An 11,385-nucleotide genomic window follows, 5' to 3' on the forward strand; every position below is an offset into this window, starting at 1 on the left:
GATGAGAAAGATTTGATAAAATCTTGAATAGAATGATTTGTCAGTCCTCCTTTCCTTGATTACACATACAATAGCAAAACCAAGTAAGCTAATGTTATTTATTGTTGAAACATATATGTCAATAATAAATCTCCCTAAAAAACGGGAACCAGTTGCCCACAAAACAGAAACAAAAGACATAACCGACAGTGAAACAATGGAAAGCATGTTATGTTTACCCACAAAATGGAATCAGAAGATGTAACCGATAGTCAAACAACTGAAAGTAGAAGACGTAGCCAACAATCAAACAACTTAAAGCAAAAGACGCAACCGAAAAACAAACAACTGAAAGTAGAAGACATAATCGACAGTCAAATAACTGAAAGCAGAAGATGTAACCGACGGTCAAAAACTGAAAGCAGAAGACATAACCAATAGTCAAACAACTGAAAGCTAAAGACGTAACCGACAGTCAAATAACTGAAAGCAAAACACTACCCAAAAATATAAAACAGTTACGTTACCGAAAAATGGAATTACATTTCACCAACACCCAGAAGTCGAACTAAATCAGAAGATATAGTCGAAAGTCATACAACAGAAAGCAGAAAACACTCTCACGAGGTAGAGACACTCTCACAAGAAAGAGACTAAACCAACTTTTCATCAAAGCATGTGAATATACAACAATAAAAATAATAATGATTTACAAAATCAATGCCTAATATCTATCACACACTCGTAGTCGAAGCGGGAGGTTGGCGAACAATGAGACTGTCCTGAAAATCATCAAAGAGTATGCGCGGAAGTCCTTTTGTAAAAATGTCTACAATGTGATAATAGGATGAAACATGAATAACACGCACTTCGTATCGAGTAACCTTCTCACGAACAAAATAAATATACATCTCAATGTGTTTGGTGTGTTGTTGTTGCACATTGTTCTCATGAAAAATATATCGCACTCATATTGTCAAAATAAACTAATATTGCTTTTTGGATTGGATAATGGAGTTCTAACAAAAGGTTTCAGATCCAGCAAGATTAGATACAACATTTGCAACAATATGATATTTTGCTTCAGCACTATAATGGGTTGTCACTTGGGTGACCATGAGATAAGGTTGTCTCCGAGAAACACACAATAACCAGAGGTCGAGTGCCTAGTATCCGGACACCCTCCCCAATATGCATATGTATAGGAGATGAGTGTACCAATAGAAGCATGATAAAAATGGAAACCAAAAGCAAAAGTACCCTTAAGGTAACACAAAATGTGTTTGAGAACAGTCATATTGCATTTTTTGGATCATGCATGTGTAGATATACTTATTGGACAGCGTATGAGTTATCCGGCCGAGTGAAAGTGAGGTATCGTAGGGCACTTGTAAGTTGGAGGTACTTAGTTAAATTCTCATATGAAGTATCGGTCGAGGAACCGAGTTAGGTTTTGTGTCAACATGCATGGTGTAGATGCTGTAGGTAGACATGTCGATCTACTTTATGATTTCCTTATCGTACTTTGTTTATGACAAGAACAGACCATGGGCATTTCGGGTCACAACAATGCCTAAGAAGTAATTGAGTGGGTTGAGATCCTTCACTGCAAATTCGGCACTTAATAGAGCCATAATAGATGTGTGAAAATCATTGGAGGAAGCCATGAGGATGATATCATCAATATAGAGTATAATGTATGCAATATATATCTTGTGCTGATAGATAAACAGAGAATGATCAGATCGACTGTGAAAGAATCCAATGGTGGAAACATAGTCGATAAATCTTTGGTACCAAACCTCTAGAGCACGTTTAAGCCCACAGAGTGACTTCTACAACAAGCAAACATACTCAGGATGAACGAGATCTTTAATCCTATTGGTTGATGAATATAAACTGTCTCATTGAGATTTCCATGTAAAAAGGCATTTTTGACATCCAATTGATGAATTGACCAAGAATGAGACAAATCAATGCTTAAAACTGATCGAATGGTTGTCGATTTGACTATCAGATTGAAGATTTCGTCACAGTCCACACCTTTCCGTTGAAACCTGCCATCACCTACAAGGCGGGCTTTATGCCTCTTAAAAGAACCATCAGAATTTCTTGCATGACGAAAAATCCACATAGATCATATGATATTAATATTAGGTAGACGAGGCACCAATTTCCATATATTATTTTTAATTAAAGCATTATATTCATCTAACATGGCATTATTCCAATTTGAATCATGGAGAGCATTCACCAGATTTTTGGGTAAAGGAAAAATGGAGGTGGTGGATGTGTTAAAGTTGTGGTAGTATTTTAGGTTAGGCTTGAATATTCCATAGAGCCTTCAGGTTATCATGCGTTAAAGCATCAGATTATTGGGTCGTGGGCTTGTATCGTGGGTATGATTTATAGAATTGATGGGAGTTGGTGATTGGGTGGATGGTGTAGGCCGAGTTAGAGAAGAGTGGGAGGATGATTGAAGAGACGGGCCAGAGACAGGAAAAAAGAGACATGCATATTTTGCCGAGGTGGAGTTGCGCCGGGTTGGTGTGACAGCAAGAGGTGGAGACGGGCCAATTTGGGGCGGCATAGGAGGATTAAATTTAAAATGTTGGATGATACAAGATGGAAGGGGAAATTTCAGTATCCAAAAAATCATAATTTGAAGTTTGTGGAGTATGAATTTTTGAAAATGGATATTGTGTTTCATAAAAAATGACATGGCGGGAAATGATAAATTTCTCTGCTTGACAAATCGTAACATTTATATATAGCCACATGGATTGGTGGGATATTCGAGGGAACCATGAGGTAGACCTTTGTCACAATTTATGAATGGTGGTAGAGGGAAATAAGAGATGACATAGGTAACCAAAAATACGGAGATGTGATAGGTAAGGTGTTTGCAGTATAAAATTTGAGTGGGAATTAGTTTTTCTTTTAAGTAACATTTTATTATTGTGTTCAATTTATATATACAATATTTATTTTTTTAAATATACATATTAATCATTTAATGCAAATTTGTTAACATGTTACTAATAATAGTAACTTAAGATATTAATATAAAATATAATTTAGATATAGTTTTGCACGTTTATAGTTTATGAAAAATTCACATAAAGACCATAAATAAACAAAACAAAAAACCATTAAGAACTTTAAACATGTACCATAAAATAGATAGCATGATCCGCCTAAATATTTAGTGTTGTGTAAATACATTTAAATAGAAATTTAAACAAATAAAGTATACACAATAAATATTTATAAAAAAAAATATAATGTCATTAGAATTACCCCACAATAGTGCATGCATTACTTTCCTTATAACAGACATATTTGGTGTTCTTATGTTGAACCTTTCTCTTGTAAATTCTATATATATGAAATGTAGTACCAGTCGTTCTTTATTTCAATGCGGTAATGGTTCCAAACACCACGTAATTAATCACCTTCCTAAAAACTTGAAACATGAGTCTAAATTATTCATGTACGGATTGGAATGTATAAAGGTAAATGACCTCGTTGGAATCTTGAATTTCCTGCAAAGGTGAAATTTTACTGCTTGGGTTGGAATCACCAATGATATTTGTCAAATTACTAGAAGATAAGTGGCTCAACCGTAAAAATTCTTGTTCATCCAAATTGAACCTATATATTTTATTTATTCAATAATAGTTTGAAACATATGTTCATAAATAAATGAAAACAAAAATAAAATAGTGAACTCAACTTACCTCTCTTTGTAGGATATGATCTCAAAAAAGTCATCATCATGAAAGAGTCTCGAACAATACATCGAATTAGATAGTATTGTACAACCTTTATATTGTAGTTGAACAATTAAAGTTTTTCTTTAACCACGCATTTAAATAATAAAACGAGAGAAAGAATATAATAACTTTACCTCGCCATTCTCTAATCTTTGCATATTGGAGAATGATTACTTTTGGATAATTACTTGATGTGAAATATGATTAAATGACTACAACATATTCATCCCAAAGTGCATTTAATTTCATTTTGGCTAGATAAACATTACAATAATAATGATATATATTATTATTAAGCAAACAATTGTAATTCACTCACTATGAGAAAATGTCTAAGTTTAATTCGTATTACAAAAAATGAAAAATGATAAAAAAAAAATAGTGTCTATTGTTTCTTACTGATAGCCCATCAAAATTATAGTCAGTCTTTGGGTATCTTTTCAGTTTTTGAAATGACGAACCATTTCAGCAGTGGATAGTATTACTGCTATTATATCTGTCAAATAATAAAAAATATAAGAAAATAAAATATAATTAATAATAATAACGATAATGTTTGAAATTCACATACTCACCAATCAAAAAATTGAGATCCACTGCTTTTGAGAGAATGACATTTATTGACGTAAAATCAAAGAAAGACTTTTTAATTTTCGAACAATCTATTTCATGTACACATGTTCTGTACATGAACCTTAACTTGTATTTATGCCTTGATGCCCTATAATTTCCTCCATTCTCAAACACTTAAAAACTCTCAAAGACACATGTCTAGCCTTCTTCTAATACATCCACAAACTTTTTGAGACAATTTTAATGCAGCTAAGCTTCAATAGTTGAATCCTATTTTTCATGAAAACAAAATATTTAAGCATAATCACAATATAAACTGTTTATATGAGTATGTCAAGAGTTTAAAAATATTACAAGTTCATCTAAAAATATCATGCCTATACTGCTAAATCCCTCATTGTTCTATTAGGGGATTTTCCATAGTCTTATGGTTTGAGCTTTGAACCTCTATTTTTCTTTAGTCGCATTAATTTCGGAGATGGAGTTATAATTTGGAGACATTATTTGTTTGAGAATCAAAATACAGATATTTCCTCCTTCGCCTTTGGTTCGATTCTTTGAAGGAGATGTCCATATCAACGGGTTGACACTGGGTTGACCTGAATAACTTATTTTACTTAAATGGATAAACAAAACATGAATAAAAAATTAACATGACTTGTTTACTTAAAATATGTTGAAAATCAACCCACTAATTATAAGATGAACCACTTCAGCTAACATCACTAAATAATTGTAGCTGGTAGAAGTTTCTTTGACTAAGTGACATAATATTCACTCGAAAATAAGGGAAAACAAAAAACATCAACATGCCATCTTTATTGATACCATACGACATCGGTTAAAGGTTGTTCCTCGTTATTATCTAAAGCAACCAGGCCTTGAAGGATACATAAAGAATGAGTTGAGAAAATACACATACCTGAATTGAATTCGGCATGCATAGATTGCAATAAGGATGAAATCGAAGGAGTTGAGAAAATGGAAGAGCATCACACTTATGTTATATCGGCAGGCACAAATTAGGTTTATGGATTGAAGTCTCAACAAATCTAAAATTCCATACCAATACATCGAATTAGATTGCACAACCTTTATATTGTAGTTGAACAATAAAAAAAATTAACCATACATTTAAATAATAAAATAAGAGAACGAATATAATAACAACTTTACCTCGCCATTCTCCAATCTTTGCTTATTGGAGAATGTTTACTTTTGTATAATTACTCGATATAAAGTATGATTGAATGTTTATAACATATTTATCCCAAAAAGTGCATTTAATTTCATTTTGGCTAGATAAACATTACAAAAATAATAATATATATTAGTATTAATCAAAATATTATAATTCACTCATTATAAGAAATGTCCAAGTTTAATTCATATTACAAAAAATGAAAAATGATAAAAAAAAAGTGTTTGTTGTTTCTTACTGATAGTCCATCAAAATTGTAGTTAGTCTTTAGGTATCTTTTCCATTTTTAGAATAACGAACCATTTCAGCGATAGACAATACTATTGCTATTATATCTGTCAAATAATAAAAAGATATAAGAAAACAAAATATAATTAATAATAATAATATTGTTTGAAATTCACACACCCAGAAATAAAAAAACATTGAGATCCACTGCTTTTGAGAGAATGACATTTGATTAATCAAAGAAAGAGTTTTTAATTTTCGAACAATATATTTCTTGTACACATGTTCTGTACATGAACCTTAATTTGTATTTATGCCTTGATGCTCTATAATTTCATCCGGTCTCAAACAGTTGAAAACACTTGAGACTCTAAGTATGAAAGAAAAATAGTCGATTGATAAGTATTATGATAACTTGATGGTGGTGGTGAATAAAATCTGGCTGATGGGAGAAGATCTACCATATAGTATAATTGTGGAAAAATTGTTCAAAGCTTCCTTGAAAGGTTTGAGGAAAACTGTCATCTCTTGAAGATTTAAGAGATATAAGTGAATTGGCTTTATCCGAATTAATTAATTCCTTGCAGGCTCAAGAACAAAGAAGGCCAATAAAAAATGGAGAAAATGAACAAGTGGTTGAATGAGCTTTATTTGCCAAAAAAATCAAAAGGAAAGATGAAAATTTTGCAATATGGTCATTGTGAGTAGCATGATCGTAAAGAGAAAGACGGTTGCACAAAAGAAAGCCTCAGTGTTTCAAATGCAAGAGGTTTAGACATGTTCAAAGAAATTGCAGAAATAATAAAATAGAAGAAAGTGTCAACTTGACACATGCTGCTTGATAAGTGTCCAAAATGGCAAGTTTATTAGGTTCTTTTTGTGAATATTCCCTCTTTATTTATGTCATTTTAGGACCCTTTTACTTGTTTTGTTGCATAAGTGCTTTCAGGGATCAAATTGGAGAAAAGAAGGCTTGGAATGCTGTTTTGCACCCTTTTCACTCAAAGTTCAACTTCACGAACGTAACTGGTTTAGTCTTGCCCAAGACTAAGAGGGTCGACTTATTCAAATCGCCAAGTCAGCAGAATCAGAAACTAACTTATCTCCACAGTTTCAACAACGATGTTTTGAACGAAGGGAATCCCTGAAATCAAGGAAGGAACTCAGAAGATGGAGGATTTTTGAATTAACACTATAAAAGAAATCCACCATTGTTTTTTAAGGCAACTTTTGGATTTGACAATTTCATTTTTGCTTGTTAGGGTTTTTGTAAGCTTTTAGCATAATTTCTCATTTCATTTTATGTTCATCATTTTTACCTTTGTAAGCTATCATAGTCGATTCATGACTATGCGTAGCTAATTTCCTCTATCGATTAAGGGATTAATCAAAGGCTATCATTATTTCCAATTGTGAGATTGTAGTTCTTAATTTCGGTAATCTAATTTTATATGATCTGTTTACATATTTATCAATCTATGAAATCAGACCTTCAATGAAAGTTTAGGCTACAGTTCGGCCGGGCTTCGGCTTCTTCATTCATTAAAACAACATTAGGCTGTAGGATTTGTAATCATCCGAATCCCTAACTATGATCAGCGTATGAACATGTAATTTGGTTTAAATCGGAATCGCTAAGAATTCGGTTAACTTAGATTGGGTCCTTCTAATTCCCAATGCTTTCGACAGATTAAATTCTAAGCGCTAAGCTAGAACTGTCTGGCCGAATAGGAGCTTATCTTTAGGTGCTCTAGGATTTGCTTTACAATTAAGGAAGGATTAGGTTGGGAATCAATAAGGAACGACTATAACCAATCCAGATCATGTTAATTATGATATTTTTCCACTTTCAGTGATCAACAGGAAATAATTGTTATGCCTACGGATATCCTTTGATCGGTACTCTCTCATATAATAGTAACAGGATTTAATTTCAATTCAATTTTACAAAATTCATTCCTAGATAACTACCAAACAATCATTTCCCCCCCCCCCCCCAATTTACATTTATTAGATTTAGTCATAATACGTAATCAATCAGTATTAATCCTTAGGGTACGATCTTTACTTACCATTTCTACAAACTAGTAGTCGGTCTGTAACAATTATTTATCTGGTGGATTCGACACCCATCACTGCTCAATAAGAAGAGTCAGTGTTTTAAAATTGGAGAAATGTGCTCTAATAGTTTAATGTTTATGAGATGTGCATCAACAAATTAATTTGGTGGGAAGTGCACCAAAATGCAATTTGCGGAGAGAAGTGATCCAACTACAAGAGTGATGATGGGAAGTACATCTGTCAATTTTTTTTATAAATTTGAACAAGAGGGAGCGTTAGATTTAATTCAAAGTTTAAAAAATATTTAAGTTTTGAGTAAGTCTAGTGAGTGGTTTAAGAATATTGTAATATGTTAATGAGAGTGTTAGTGGCTAATAAATAGATTTAGTAATTTCCTATAAAATCTCTTTTATTGTTGCTTTATATGCCTTTAAATAGGTTGCTATAGTGTATGTTTCTACGGTAGAAGAATTGACAGATTTTACATTAATAAAAACATTAGTTTTCTACCACATTCTTCTACTCTTTCAATCAAAAAATTCCAACACCACCATTCTCATTAAGTTGTTACTACAACATGATTTCGGTTAATATATGTGTTTCTCTTCAATGTCTTTTATGTGATATCAGTTTCTTCTGAACGATCAACTAAAGCAAAGAAAGTATTTTAATTAACTAAATTATCAAAATAACTAGTTAGCAATTTTTTTAATAATAAGACATTTCAAAATGACAAAACTTACTTGAAATTCGATTTTGTTTATCTACAACATTAGTCTCCATGGTTAAAGAATAATAGTTTCTTCAGTTTTTTGAGATCCTAAATACAAATTATACGACCAATGTACATGAAAATTGAACAACCAACCAAGCAAATACCTTTTCCAATTGTTAAATTTTGAATAGATTAAACGAAACTCCTAGTAAATAGTTGAATTAAAAAACACAAATTTAGATTGAAGAGAGCTCAATTAAATTAGAATAATATTTCCTATATTCAAATTATACGATTAATAGAAACATTGAATCTTTAAGTCAATCCTTAGCCAAATTCAAAGCAACTAATCATAGTGAATGTAAGACTAAGCAACATATTGAAACTAAACTACTGTTAAGATCATGTGGACTACATAGTTTCATAATATAAACAAGGTACATAATTCATATCATTGACAAAGAGGTATTGCAAATAGAATAAAAGAAACAACTAGCATTATCTTTAGGTTATGCAAATCAAAACTAATAGTTGGGTCAAAATTAGTGCTTTAGCATTCCCAAAAACAACCCGATACAAATATATGTTTGAAAAGTTAATTATCAACAAGTTTAAAATGTCATGCGCGTACTACCAAAAGATGACACATCAGTAGCACCAATAAGTTGGGCATAAAAGGTAGACATGAAACAATTAAGATACAATTGCACGTCCTAGCAGTACTAATAACCTAAAATGTAATGACATCAGTATAAAATATGTTAAAATAAATTGATAATAAACATACAAAAGAACTTGTACAATTAATTACAAATAAAAAAAATAAAAACACATGTAAAGGAAACAATGAACCATAACATGCCATTAGGAACGAAATCTATTATGTTATCATTGTTTTTATAATAAAATTGTAAAGGAAATTAGACCTAACTCCAACTAAAAGGTATCTAAAAGAGGGAGAATTGCAGCACATGTATAATGGCTAGGCTTTATTACTCAATACTTGTTTCATTTTATCACTTTGAGATTTATTAATATTTTTGCTTATACTTGATAAATGCGGAGGTTAGTTGTCTTGATGCCTTTATATACGATATTCCCATTTAGGTGGTTTTTATTTGTCGTTGTTGATGTTCCTTAGAATACCTAAGATGTATTGTTGATGATGAAAGTGAAGTAGACTATATATAGTAACTTTACCGACCTTTACTAAGTTGTTGTATTGTTGCTGTCTTGTTTTTTCATGTTTACTAACTTTTAGGACCTTCAGTAATTTAAGAGAAAATCAGAGTTGGTTTAAGCGAAAATCTTTTGTATCTAGTACTTTAATTATATATTTTGTCTTGCTATTGAATTAAGGTTATTGATGTTCTAATATTGGTTACTGATTATCCTTTGCCTGGTTTGTTTTGTGTGGGCGATGCATATTCTAAGTTATTAACTTGCAATCACATTAAGCTTCTGCATATTCTAATTTATTAGCTATTCTTGATCTCTTCCATTTAATTGTTGTTTTTCCCCCCTTGAGTGATTTGTTTTCTATAGCATGGACAAATGGTGAGAGATTAAAATATATCAATTGTTCTCATGACATGTTCTCATTCTGGGTCATTTGCCTTTTTACCCACTTTCTTCTTCACTTGCCCATAAAAACTTCTATCCAATGCTCTGTTATCTCAACTTTTTTTTCCTCTCCCTTTTTCAATTTCTCTAACTTTACTCCGCCTTTTTAAGTTTAATTGTAATCCTGATTTATGAGAAAGGCCCTCACCTTTTAAGTTTAACTTCCCTGTCTGTTGATTTTGTTTGTAATTCTTGAGCTTCGATTCATTTAATAACAGGAAGTTGTTAGATTTGTAAACTGAATCCATCTTTCTTTTTTTTGGGGGGGGGATTTTTCCCTTTTTATTTGTCAATTGATAAAATTGTTACTTATATGCCGCTGATGAAATCTTTTTAAAGAATCCAGTGTTAATTTTGTTTCTTGTTAAGATCACATGGTTGATTATGGTTTGCTTTGTTCATTTATCTCTCATGCTTATATATATTGCTTTCCGTAGAACTTATGATCCTGTGTTGGTGCAAGTTCACTTTGAATGAAATTATGGCATTGGTTTTGTTAGATTAAAACGTCAATTGATAGTTGATACTATATCATAAACTAATGAGAACTTCTGTGCAAAGTTTATAATTGCGATTCAACTCAAAACATATTATATACAAGGAGTTATTGGAAGTGCTGGAGGATTATCTCAGGTTAGAATGGTTTTGGATACCATATTCAAGCAAAGTGAATGTTCTTTTTCCACTCTTTCATAATGATCCAAGCCTAATTTTGCATAAACTCTCCATAATTAGTCTTCCCCAACTCTTTTGATTGTTTAGTTGGAGAATACCTTGATTAGAATTCAACTATGGACATGTGTAAATTCATGGTAGAGAATTTTGCTTGTATTTGAGTTCAACATAAGATTGTTGATCTAATGCATCTTCTGACATACCAATCAATCCATTTTTAGCTATAATCTAGTTTGGTATGATATTCTTTTTTCTGTTATGCTTTTCCCTCGGTGGAAAGAAATTGATTTTCATGATTGCACTTATCTGACTGTAAGTTGTTAAAGTTCTCAGTTTAGTTGTTGAAATTCACTTATCTTTGGGTTTAGTTTTTGTCAGGATGTTTGATAGCCAAACATAATATGGTTGAATCTCTCCAAATAGACATCGAACAGGAAGCCAAGAGCTGTGAGAAGATGCATAGTAGGGAAGGTAACTTCAATCAAAAGGTTAGTAAAAAGTGGAGATCATAACAGCATGTTTTCGATAGTAATTTCTAATCAAAAGGTTACTTC

This window comes from Euphorbia lathyris, chromosome 10 (assembly GCF_963576675.1).
Source record: "Euphorbia lathyris chromosome 10, ddEupLath1.1, whole genome shotgun sequence".
Lineage (NCBI taxonomy): Eukaryota > Viridiplantae > Streptophyta > Magnoliopsida > Malpighiales > Euphorbiaceae > Euphorbia > Euphorbia lathyris.